Genomic DNA, 12,999 nt, shown 5'->3' on the forward strand with positions numbered 1-12,999 from the left:
GTAAAATGGGCTTTATGGGGAATCCACGGGAAGGGGGCTTAGAGAAGCCCCCTTTGTAAATTGCACTACTAGTAACTCCAATGCCATAATTAACCTTTTCATGAGTTTCATGTGGGGTGTGGAAAGTTAGACTGGCAATATTTTTCAAAGGGGAATATTACATTCTCTCTCCCTTGGAGGAATCGAGATGTCCTTGAACTGGGGATATTGGTTGTTGAGAGTGCTCTCATCCATCCAAGTGGCATCCTCCTTGGGATAATCTCTCCACTGGACGAGGTATTCTCTCAAGGTTCTGGAACTCAGTTGTCTCTCCCTAACATCTAAGATCCTGTAAGGCCATAGCTCAAGGACTCCTTGGCTAGGTATTACAACTTGTTGGTCATCAAGTACATGGCTAGGATTAGGTACATACTTCTTCAATAGGCTGATATGGAATACATTATGAACCTTTAGGTTCTTAGGGAGTTGTAGTCTATAAGCATTAGGTCCTAGGCACTTGAGGATCTTCTATGGTCCACAATACCTTGGATTTAGCTTCTTGCAATCTCCTAAGGATAGGAAACTCGTCTTTGGGCGTACGTGAATGAAGACCATGTCTCCTTCCTCGAAGGTTCTACCTTGATCCTTCAAATCCGTGTATGCCTTTTGTTTATCCTTGGCGGCTTGGATGTCCAGTCTTATTGACTTTACTTGGTCATCCATCTCTTCCAGCATCTGCCTTGAAGCTTCAACCCTCAAGGTTGGATCTGAGAAGTTTAAGGGACTTCGACAGTCATGCCCATACAATGCTTGGAAAGGGGTCATTTGAATTGTTTGTTGGTAAGAAGCATTGTAGGAAAATTCAACCAAAGGCAAGTATTGAATCCACTTTTTTGGTTCACGGCAGCAGTGTGTCCTTAGCATATCCTCGATGACTTGATTGACTCGCTCCGTTTGGCCATCAGTTTGGGGATGATAAGCTATACTAAAACATAGTTGAGTCCTAATGGCTTCAAAGATAGCTCTCCAGAAGTGTGATGTGAAGAGAGAATCACAATCACTAATGATTCTTCTGGGTAGCCCATGTAGCTTGAATATCTCCTTGATAAAAAACCTTGCAATGTCTGAGGCTTTATAGTTTGTCTTAACTAGAATAAGGTGTGCAACCTTAGTAATCATGTCAACCACAACCATGATGGAGTTTATCCTCCCTAAACTTGGGGTAGGCCAACAAAAATGTCCATACTGATGAATTCCCATTTCATTTGGGAAATGTCAAGTGGTTGCAACTTCCCTAGCAATTTGACATGTTTGGCCTTGATACGCTGACAAGACAAACACTCAGTGACATATTTGAGAATGTCGCCTTTAAGCCTCTCCCAATAGTAGCTCTTCCTAATTGCATTGAGAGTCTTGGCATAGCCAAGATGTCCTGAGAAAGGGGAATCATGAGCTTCCCACAGTATCTTCTGCTTAAGTGACTGGCTTGCTGGTATGCATAATCTCGTTCTATAGTAGACAAGTCCACTATTGATTGAGAATTCATGATACTTAACCTGTAGCTTCTAGTCCTGTCCCTTGATAGGGATCTCCCTTAGCATCTTTTGATAGGCTGGATCATGGCATGCTTCTTATCTAGCTAGCTTAAGTATTGGGTTGTTTGGCATGGATACCTTTGTGGCTAGAGATCTAGTTGTTGATGGATTTTTCAAGATTAGAGAATCAAGGAATGCCTTGCGACTGAGAGCATTGGCAACTACATTCTCCTTTCCCAGTCGGTATTTGATTTCAAAATCATACTCCTCTAGAACTTCAATCCACCAACGTGTCTCATGTTGAGCTCGTTTTGGGTAAAGATCCACTTGAGACTTTTATGATCAGTCACTAGAGTAAACTTGTTACCCAACAAGTAGTGTCTCCAAAGCTTTAGAGAATGGATGACAGCTAACAGTTCTAGATCATGGGTAGCATAATTCTTCTCATGGATCTTCAGTTTCCTTGAAGAGTATGCTACAGGATGACCTTCTTGCATGAGCACACATCCTAAGGCAAGCATGCTAGCATCAGTTAAAACTTTGAACTCCTTACTGAGGTCCGGAAGTTTCAGTATATGTGCTGATACCAAACAAAGCTAGATTGTTCGGCAGCTGACCATGTAATGGATGTTTGCTTCTTTAGTAAATTCATCAGAGATACTACAATCAAAGCATAGTCTTTGATGAAGACCCTATACCATCCTGTCAATCTAAGAAATCTGCGTATCTCTTTGACAGATGTTGGTATTGGCCATTCTAGAACATCTCTAACTTTGGCCAAATCCACTAAGATTGCTTTCGTTGATACGACGAATCCCAGATATTCAATCTGATGTTTGAAGAATGCACACTTCTTCATCTTAGCGTAGAGCTTGTGTGCCCTCGTTGTCTCAAGGACAATCCGAAGTTGGGGTTCATGATCTTCTTCCTATTTGGAATAGACTAAGGTATGGTCGAAGAAGACGAGTACGAAGTCATCAAGGTATGGCGTAAAGATATCTTGCATTAACCTGTTGAAGGTGGCAGGCACATTCACGAGCCTGAATGACATAACTAGGAACTCAAAGTGTCCATATCTTGTGTTGAAGGCAGTCTTTAGGATATCTTCTTTCTTGATCCTTATCTGATAGTAACCAGACCTGAGATCAATCTTGGAGAAGATCTTCGCACCCTAAAGACAATCAAGAAGCTCATCTATTCTAGGAATAGGGTAATTGTTCCTAACAGTTGATTGATTCAAACCTCTGTAATCAATACACAATCAAAGTGTTCCATCTTTCTTTTTCTGGAACAGTACTGGAGCTCCCCATGGTGAAATGCTAGGACGAATGTAGCCCTAATCTAGCAGTTGCTTGAGTTGCTCCTTCGGCTCAATTGCTTTCGGGATGGACATCCTATAAGGTCTCTTTGGAATTGGCGCAGCTCCTGGCACTAGCTTGATCTCATGATCCACTTCTCTTTGAGGCGGGAATTCTGATAGCTCTTTAGGAAATACGTCTGCGTACTCCTTTAGCCATGAAGGTTCTTCACTAGACTTGTGCTTCTAATCTAACTTATTGAGCTTAATCAAGTAGACAAGTAGTCCCTTTCTAACTCCCTTTATAATCTGAGATGCTTTGGCCAATTGAATTTTCGGCTTTCTAGCCTCACCTTGAGTTGTAACCAATTCCCCTTCAGAGTTTCGAAAGGAAATTTGGCCCTTTCCACAATGAATGTGGGTGTCATTAGGTTTAAGACAAGTTTAAGACAATCCATTCCGAGTAGACACTCATGGATACCTAGATTCATGACTCTGAATTTGACTGAAGTCGTCTTTCCTCCCAGAAAGAATTCCACCTTAGTAGTTTGCCTGGTACAAGTGACCTCACGACCATTTGCTAATTCCACAAGCAAGGTAGGTGCTTCTACTGTGACTATTTCTAATCTTCTTACACAAGATGGTGAGATAAAGGAATGTGTATTGCCACAATCAATCAAGGTTCTGAAACCTTTACCTTGATAGTCCGATGGTGTTTCAATCACCGAAAACTAGAGATTTGGGCCTTTCTTGTGAAGAGCGGCATGGACTGTCGCCCTTTCAAACTCTGCTTCCATGGTGCAACATTTATAAGCCAATAAAAAATGAAATCCAATTGTCTATCCACAATCTTCTCAACAAACACAAATGGCATATTTCTCTCAAACAACTCCTTTACAGGTAGACAAAACTCATCCATGAAATTCTCATCAAAATCCTTGAGACAGTCCTCTCCATCTAAGGAAAATACATCATCCTCGAAATTCTTCAAATCCCAACCATAATCCAAAATCTTCATATCCCACCCATCCTCCCTAGGAAAAACCATGTTATTTTTAGAGTCTCTAAATAAAATTTTGACCCTTTCTTTGTTGCCAATGTCAAATTCATCCACTGATTCATCTACAACTTCTCCTAAAGATACTATGTAAGGATCTCCCAACTCAATCTCTAAATCAAACACAACATCAAAAGGAGTCAACTCCGGACTCATAACACCACAAAAACCAACAACCAAACAATCATCATCACAACTATCAAGGAGTAAGAGATTAGGTCTACTCAAAAACCACATTATCAACACCACAAACAAAAGCCTCTCCAGGGCTACTCAAAACATCACCAACCAACTCACAAGACTTATCAGAGTCAACAACACCAACACCAAAATCACAACAAGAGTAAGAACCCAAAAGCTCAATACTCTCTTGATCATCAAACTCACAACAAATCTCCACAAACTCATTAGGCAACAAATCCGAATCCTTAACTTCATCTTGAAAACTTACAGTTTCTAAGCCCTTCCCCTCATAGTCTTCTAAGAAACTCAAAAATTCATCCTCTATTCTATCTTCATCTTTCAAACGATCAGATCCATCTATACTTTCATTAAGGCAAACAAGCTCACTCTCTAAATTGTCTTTACTCTCTTCAACACTACCATGACTATCAGAACTTTCATCACACCTTCCCTCATCAGAAATATCAAAACTTTCTTGACTCTCATCCTCTCCCAAGGAACATGAGAACTCTTGGTCCTTAAAACAATATGGTCTCTCCTTTTCTTCCTTAGAACTCAGATCCATCTCTGGCTCATCTCTATAGTCCTCAAGCTCTAAAGTATCATTAGTCGGTCCCTCTTCTTTAGTTAAATCACTAATCACTGAACTAGAAGTATCCGTCAATGGGTATGAATTCACACTCCTAGACTCTTCACTCCAATCAGTTAAACAAGTACTTTTCCCTTGGTTCATCAAACCCTAACTCTTTTTTTCTTTTGGTCTTCCTCTCTTGATATTGAGCTATCTTCACCGCTTCCTCAAAAGTCTTAGGGTTTTTTATCTCTAATTTCACTCTCCAATCTTCTAATTTCAACCCATTCACAAAATACATTATCTTCAACATTACTGGGGCTTTCTCACCTTCTAACAATGTTAAACTCCATCGATTCCACAATCTTTCAAACTCCCTAGCAAAATCCTCAACACACTGATCATCTTTTTGAACACAAGTTTCTATTTTTGCCCATATCTCACTTTGACTTTCTCTTTTTTTAAACCTAGATAGAAAAGCATTTGTAGTAGTCTCATAGTCCAATTTGTGTCTCTTAAATTTCAAGCTTCTCTCAAATTCAAGCAACCAATTTTGTGCTTCTCCCTGCAATTGATATCTAAAAATCTGGAGTTTATCCTCAAGATTAGTCACTCTCTCTATCAAACAACACAGCTCTATTTTTTCTAAAAATCTTTCCAGATCTTCAGTATGATTACAATGGAACTCATGAAAATTATCAACCATTTTCAACAATCACAATAAATCAAAACAAACTCACATTCAAAACAACAACGATGTCAATTTCGGCACTCCTCAGTGGGGGCACCAAAAAAGAGATGTTACGCGAGCAGCGATCGAGAGCAAGCCTCACTCACAACCCGATAACGAGACAATAAGGAGCGTTGGTTGGGGTAATTGACTTTGTTGAATGCACAACACAACTTGAAAAATTTAAATATTCGATAATACACCACAAGCCACAAAACAATAAAGAACTGCCTCTTGTAGCTCAAACAACTAAAAACCCAAATGTGGGTAAAGCATCACACAACCACAACACAATGAAAATACCAATAATTCAAAAATAAAACAAGTGACATATTTTTTTGTACCTTAACAACCTTGAGCCCATGCTTGGCGCTTTGAAACCCAAAAGCTCCAACTTCCAAATTGGCATGACAAGAGCTCACTCTAGCATGCGACCCTCCACTCTCCTCTCTCACAAAATACGATTATAATCAAGGGGGAAGGCCCTTAACTCTCAAATCTCCTCTCCTTATATAGTTTTCTATCCACACTCACACACATTAGGCTTTTTGCTTTCAGCTTTTGGCTTTTGCTTTTCTACTGCTTTTCACTATTTTCGTTTGTTCTGCTTTATGCCTGTTTGCAACTTGTTTGGATCATAACTTCGTTATTTGAACTTTGAATATAGTTGTTCGGATACTCAAAACGAGCGGAACACATCTGGTCGACAAGCCATCGTGGGCTGAATTACAAAAATCCATCAAAATCAGGCAAAAATACTGATTTTTGTAAATCACATCATTTTTTCTCCATCTTTTATCTTGGACGACTTATTCCTTTCATTGGCCTATTGTTCTTGTAATTGCACACACTTTCAGCACATATGTCCTCTTTTTCTTCAAGAAATACTCGCTAACGATGTAAAACGTACGATCTTTTCCTTTGATCCTTGAGTCTTTAAAATAAATATTCTCTAGATATGAACCTATTTTTTTAATACAGTGTGCCCTAGCATAAATATGGTTTTTTGAAATGAACTCCGTGCCCAACCATACATGATTTAACAAAATATGCAATTGATCGAATCCATGACATGCTACCATTCAAACAATGCTTACACAAAAAATATGGATGCACTGGAAGAATTATGCCTAGCTTATCTAAATGTGCTAGTGCGTCATGCAAAATGCAAACATAGTTCCTTGATTATTTAAAATTCCTTATCCTCACCTCTCAACTCTCTTCAAAAAGATATAATATACTCCCCTCCACCCATCCATAATCTCACAATCTCTCAAGAAAATGATGGTCCTCAAGATGTTGACCAAATATGAACAGCCCTTCTCACAATTGGTGGCATCAGGCTTCACGATGTTAGATATGATCAATGCCCCACCCTCATTAGGTGCTACCAATGATCCATGGTGCTCAAAGTTGTAAGGCCCCCATTATGAGGAGAAGCCAAATGTGAGCCCGGACATTGGTTGAGTCCTGACTTGTATATCAGATGAGGTCTATGTGACCGGATGGCAAAAAGGTGACTGTTGTGGGTCTAATCTTTGGGTTAGACGGAGTGGTTAAGCTGGTAGCAACTCGAGGCACATTGCATTGAGTTGCATGGTAAGGGAGTTAAAAGGGGCCCCTATTGTGGGGTCCGGGGGCCGCGGAAGCGGCCCCTGGCTGGGGGGTCCCAGGGGGGCCAGCGGCCCCCCTGGCGGGGGTCCGGGGGCAGCGCCCCCGGCCCGATGGTAAAGGGAATATTCCCTGGAATATTCCCTGGCCGACTAGTGGAGGCTCATATGGTAGGTCGGTCAGCAGGCCGACCTAACGACCTTCGCGGGCTATAAAAGCTAAACCCCTTCGCAGCCATCTTACACTCATCTTTCACCCAGTCAGAGTTGTTGTTCCAGCTAGCCTTAAGCTCTTCACCTATCTTCTGTCTAGATCGCCATCTAAGCTTCATTCATTGGAAGCGCACGGGTGGACAGAGCCATCTTTGTATCAGTTGTTTGGAGTTAAAGAATTTTACTGATTCTCCTCTTATCTGTTGTGTACTCTCTATCTCTTTCTCAGATTCTGTTCGCTGCGCCGTGTAATATTTTACATGGTATCAGAGCCCAGGGGGCTCTAGAGATCGGAGAGCGTGCAAGAGGCAAAGGCTTCAACAGCAAAGAGAAGCGATGTCGACTCCGGGAAGCAGTTCTGGCGCATCAGGAAGCGGTGCAGGAGGTGGTGCTGCTGTACCGGCTATTCAAACACTGAGGATTCGTCCACCAACCTTCAGCGAAGGCAAGTTAGATGGTACAAACTACACCTTGTGGAAGTTCAAAATTACTACTATCCTTGATTCTTATGAGCTTCTGGAGACTGTGCTGGGGACTGACGCAGAACCACAGCCTACCCCCGACCCATCAAATCCTAGTGTGATGATTCCTCCGAATGCAGATCTTCTACGAGCTTGGAAACGAAGGAATGCAGATGCATTGTGTGCCTTAGTTACAAGCTGTTCTGACAGTGTTTTGACTCTGATTCAGCATACAACCAAAGCGTCAGAGGCTTGGAATGTACTAAGGAGTCAGTATGAAACACGAAACCAAACAAGGATTCAAAACTTGGAGAATCAACTAGCAGCGGAGAAGTTTGCTGAAGGAGAGACGGTTGAAGCATTCATCACTCGGATTAAGAATCTGCGCGACCAGATGGCTGGCGCTGGGATACAAAAGACTAGCGAAGAGCTAGCTCGGAGGTGTCTTCGGATTTGTCCACAAAAGTTTGATGGACTAGTAACTGCCCTTAATACTCAGGTGAGACCTCAAGCTTTGACTTTTGAGGAGTTTTGTGCATTATTAATGGAGGAGGAGTTAAGGCTGAAAGCCCGAGAAGGAAGCAACAATGGAGATGCTGCATTCTCTGCCAATGCAAAAGGCAAAGGTGTTTCCTCCACCAAAAATGATGGTGACAAAAAGAAAAAGGGCGGCAAGAAGAAGTTTCAAGGAGAGTGCTTCTACTGTAAGAAGAAAGGACATGCAATTGCAGATTGTCGTGTCAAGAAGGCAGATGAAAAGAATGGTACCCTTAAAACTAAAGGGAAAGAGACAGCCAATACGGCTGAAGCAGAGTTGGAATTATTCATGGCGACCATTGAGGAAGTGTGCTCCTCGGCGCAAGAAGAATCTACCACTGACTCTTGGGTGTTGGATAGTGGGGCCTCCCGTCACATGACCAACAAGAAAGGTCTATACAGTTCTATGCAGCCTCTACAAGAATCCATCACTGTGACGGTTGGAAATGATGCTAAATGCCCTGCTGCGGGCACAGGTACTATTTCTTTTGTTGCTGCAAATGGTGAAGTCAAAAAGCTTTCAAATGTGTTGTATGTTCCCGAAATCAGGAGAAATCTCTTATCAGTTGCTGCCATAACTGATCTTGGTCATGAAGTGAGGTTCAAGAAGACAGGTGCAGAAATTATTGATAGTGCTGGCACAATTGTTGGCAAAGGAGAAAGAAGGAACAACCTGTATGAGCTAAGTGCTCTTACAGCCACCGCTGGAGTGGGCACAAGTAAGCTTTGGCATGAAAGGTTTGGACACATCGGATTTGCAGTATTGAAGGAGATGCAAAAGCAAGGTATGGTTGCTCACCTACCTACAATAACTGAATTGAAGGAACCATGTGAAGCTTGTATGATGGGCAAGCAACAGAGAAAGGCATTTCCACAAGAAAGCAAGAATAGAGCACATGCTCCTCTAGAGTTGGTGCATGCTGACTTGTGTGGTAAGATGCCTACACAGGCCTTGGGGGGATCTTCTTATTTTATGTTGATTGTCGACGACTACAGTAGGAAGATGTGGGTGTACTTCCTTCGTGATAAGGCTCAAGCTTTTGGTAAGTTTAAAGAATGGCTAATACTTGTTGAGAATGAAACAGGGAAAAGTGTGAAGAAATTTAGAACAGATGGTGGTGGTGAGTTCAACTCAAAGGAGTTTGAAGGCTTTTGCAAGAGCAAAGGGATCAAGCGTCAATTGACGACGCCTCACACACCTCAGCAGAATGGTGTTGTGGAACGCAGGAATCGTACCATTGTGGAGATGGCAAGATGCATGCTAAAGGGCAAGGGATTGCCTAACCATTTTTGGGCTGAAGCTGTTAATACTGCAGTCTACATTCTAAATCGGAGCTACACAAAGGCTCTCAAGGGAAAAACACCTCATGAGGCTTACACTGGTAAGAAACCATCTGTTTCACATTTCAGAATTTTTGGATGTGAATGTTATGCACATGTTCCAGATGAGAAGAGAAACAAGTTACAACCAAAAAGCAGAAAATGTATCTTCTTGGGTTATAGTGATGAGCAGAAGGCTTACAAGTTATATGACCAAGAGGCAAAGAAGATCATCGCGAGCCGTGATGTGGTGTTCAAGGAGGAGCCGCATACAGTGGAGGAGGAGAAGGCAAGGTCTTCCACTTTATCATCAAGCGAAGAAGTAGTCCACTATGAACCTGTCCCGAGAGCTATCCCTATCCTTAAGGAGGAGGAAGCATCATCTTCAGATGATGAGGAAAAAGTTCACCAACCTGACATCACCCCACCGGAAAAGCCATTGCCGCGCTGGGTGAAGCAGCTCTATGACCACAATAATCCTATGCCTGCATCTGTTGAGGAGAAGGCAGACGGACCAAGGAGGTCTCAGAGAATAGAGGAGCAAAGGAGGGCTTCTGCTCACATAGTCAACATGGCCTTGATGGTTGAGATTATGAGAGAAGTAAAGGAGCCAACTGACTTAGAAGAAGCACTTGCAGATCCATCATGGAAGGCTGCTATGCAGGCGGAGTATGACAGCATAATGAAGAATGACACTTGGGAGCTAGTGGATCGGCCAGCAAAGCGGAAGATTATTGGCACCAAGTGGATCTGGAAGGTAAAGTACAAGGCTGATGGTACCTTAGAAAAGTACAAAGCTAGACTGGTTGCCCAAGGATTTTCACAAGTTGAAGGGTTTGATTTTCAAGAGTCATTTGCCCCAACTGCCAGAATGACCACTATTCGCACGGTACTTGCAGTGGCTGCCCACAAGAAGTGGCCAGTGTACCAAATGGATGTTAAGTCAGCGTTCTTAAATGGTGACCTCAAGGAGGAGGTGTACGTGGCTCAGCCACCAGGGTTTGAGGCCCCCCATTCTGAGAACAAAGTGTGTAAACTAAAGAAGGCATTGTATGGGCTGAAACAAGCCCCCAGAGCATGGTACCAGCGGATAGATAGGTTCTTTTTAAACCTAAACTTCAAAAGATGTGCCTCAGATGCTAACTTGTATGTTTACAGGGATGGTAAAAAGTCTGTAGTGATTGTCCTATATGTGGACGACCTTCTTATTATAGGTGACTATGAAGATATGATCAACCAAACTCGAAAGGCTTTGAGTTTTGAGTTTGAAATGACAGACTTGGGCTTGCTGCACTATTGTTTGGGGATTGAAGTCTGGCAAGAGCCAGGAAAGATCTTCATCTCTCAGAAGAAGTATGCATGGGAGATCTTGAAGGCATTTGGCATGACCGAGTGCAAGGAGATAGCTACACCTATGGAGGTGAATGTAAAGTTATCCGTTGAGGATACATCAGCACTAGCAGACATTGGGAGGTATAGGAGGTTGGTCGGCAGTCTAATCTACTTGTGTAACACCAGACCAGATATCAGTTTTGCTGTTGGTGTTTTGAGCAGGTTCTCAAACAAACCTCATGAGAGTCATTGGAATGCTGGGATGCGGGTGCTCAGATACTTGAAGAAAACTCTTGACTATGGTATCACATACAGTTTCGGAACTTCTCTTGTGGGGAACTGTGACTCAGATTGGGCAGGAGACATTGATTCCAGGAAGTCAGTTTCTGGTTATTGTTTCTCTTTGGGTTCAGGAATTTTCTCTTGGATTAGTAAGAAGCAACCAACAGTGGCATTGTCTTCTACCGAAGCAGAGTACAAGGCAGCTTGTTTTGCTGCATGTGAGGCCGTATGGTTGAGAAGGATTCTATGGCATATGGGAGTGCAGGATGAAGAACCAACTGTGCTGAGATGTGACAATCAGAGTTGCATCGCCATTGCCAAAAATCCAGTGTTTCATGCACGCACCAAACATATAGAGATCCAGTATCACTATGTGCGTGATTTGATGGAGGATGGGATAGTGGAATTGGTCTACTGTCCAACAGAGGAGAATGGAGCAGATATCTTCACCAAAGCACTTACGAAGGATCTGCTTCAAGTTCATCTTCAGAGACTCGGCATTGGGCCGAGGAGATAGTTCACCTATGGGTGGACATTGAGGGGGGGTGTTAGATATGATCAATGCCCCACCCTCATTAGGTGCTACCAATGATCCATGGTGCTCAAAGTTGTAAGGCCCCCATTATGAGGAGAAGCCAAATGTGAGCCCGGACATTGGTTGAGTCCTGACTTGTATATCAGATGAGGTCTATGTGACCGGATGGCAAAAAGGTGACTGTTGTGGGTCTAATCTTTGGGTTAGACGGAGTGGTTAAGCTGGTAGCAACTCGAGGCACATTGCATTGAGTTGCATGGTAAGGGAGTTAAAAGGGGCCCCTATTGTGGGGTCCGGGGGCCGCGGAAGCGGCCCCTGGCTGGGGGGTCCCAGGGGGGCCAGCGGCCCCCCTGGCGGGGGTCCGGGGGCAGCGCCCCCGGCCCGATGGTAAAGGGAATATTCCCTGGAATATTCCCTGGCCGACTAGTGGAGGCTCATATGGTAGGTCGGTCAGCAGGCCGACCTAACGACCTTCGCGGGCTATAAAAGCTAAACCCCTTCGCAGCCATCTTACACTCATCTTTCACCCAGTCAGAGTTGTTGTTCCAGCTATCCTTAAGCTCTTCACCTATCTTCTGTCTAGATCGCCATCTAAGCTTCATTCATTGGAAGCGCACGGGTGGACAGAGCCATCTTTGTATCAGTTGTTTGGAGTTAAAGAATTTTACTGATTCTCCTCTTATCTGTTGTGTACTCTCTATCTCTTTCTCAGATTCTGTTCGCTGCGCCGTGTAATATTTTACACACGACCCTCTAAACTCACCCAACCTCCTTACACACTCAACCAGAGGTTCCTAACTTTGTGATGAGCATCCCAAATGGTGCGTGCAAGAAATGTGTGTGCTCAATGATAGGTGCTCTCTCATGTGCACGTGCATCTAAAACTTACTACATATAGCTGCAGTGGACCTCATGTCGTGCTAGTGCTCAATGATAGTGCAAAACGTGCATAATCCCAACCCATGGCATGGAAGTATTTGATAAGAATAGGAGACGACCCCCGAGTGTAGTGCATCAATAAGTGCAGCGTCGTGAAGTGCTCATGAACCCATTATCTGCGTGATGTCCAAAAGTCTCAATAAGAAAACATACCTTGTTTCTTAATGTTCAATAGCTATTAGCAAACACAAGCTTCATCCTGTCCAAAAAAGTACCAAGCTCGACCAAGGCTACCAAGTTTCACACTCAACAAATTAAAAAAAATGATATAAACAAATCCTAAGCTAGACAAACACAAGAAATTCAATTATGAAACAACAAAATAAACTGTCACGCAAACAACTAAGCTAGTAAACATCAAACCTAACTACAATTTTGACTAGGAGTTTTCAGTTTTCAGAAAAATGCTTGACAGCGT

Source organism: Lygodium microphyllum, chromosome 17 (assembly GCF_053477565.2).
Source record: "Lygodium microphyllum isolate KBCC chromosome 17, Lygodium_microphyllum_v1.1.10, whole genome shotgun sequence".
Taxonomy (NCBI): Eukaryota; Viridiplantae; Streptophyta; class Polypodiopsida; order Schizaeales; family Lygodiaceae; genus Lygodium; species Lygodium microphyllum.